The sequence below is a fragment of the Pseudonaja textilis genome, unplaced genomic scaffold (assembly GCF_049901715.1).
Source record: "Pseudonaja textilis isolate UNSWEBS1 unplaced genomic scaffold, rPseTex1.2 PTEXSCF23, whole genome shotgun sequence".
NCBI lineage: Eukaryota > Metazoa > Chordata > Lepidosauria > Squamata > Elapidae > Pseudonaja > Pseudonaja textilis.
In genome coordinates, this window is record NW_028262868.1 from 1218757 (window position 1) to 1219208 (window position 452).

The 452-nt window shown below is 58.6% G+C and overlaps 1 protein-coding gene across 1 annotated transcript in view; it reads left to right on the forward strand.

Moving 5' to 3' along the window:
- The first annotated feature begins 436 nt into the window (after positions 1-436).
- Positions 437-452, forward strand: part of EPHB4 (EPH receptor B4) — a 66214-nt gene continuing 66198 nt past the window's right edge. The window contains 1 exon segment of the mRNA XM_087919004.1: positions 437-452. This exon segment is cut by the window's right edge and continues 106 nt beyond it. The gene's annotated coding sequence lies outside the window, so the exon portion shown is untranslated.

The following is a 452-nucleotide window of genomic DNA, read 5'->3' on the forward strand; positions in this document are numbered from 1 at the left end:
CCCCCAGGATCAGTTAGGGGAGGGGTCGGAGGTGAGCGTCCCAACTCCTTCCCCCTCCCTCCTTTTCGTTCCTTCCTTTCTTCCTCTCCGTTGGGAGAAACTACCGCGATCCTCCCTTTTCCCGACCGGGTGTAGAAGAGATGGAGGTTGTGGGGGAGTTTCTCCCCCCGAAGCCCTTTCCTCCTCCTCTTCCTCCTCCTCCTCCTCCTCCTCACCCCCCCTCCGCCTCTGAAACTCACGTATCCTATCCACGCGCGCGCGCCCGTTTTCCCAACTCGATCCCAAAAGTTGTCGATCCTCAGCGTGGATTTTTTCTCCCGGCCTGGATTGATCCCAAACCCCTTCCCCTACCCCACGCGCGCCCCTTCCCCCCTTTTTTCCTCCGTGGATTTTCCCCCACCCCAAAAAAAATAGTAAGAAAGTCGCTTGAACTGGGCGTTCCTGCTCCGGGA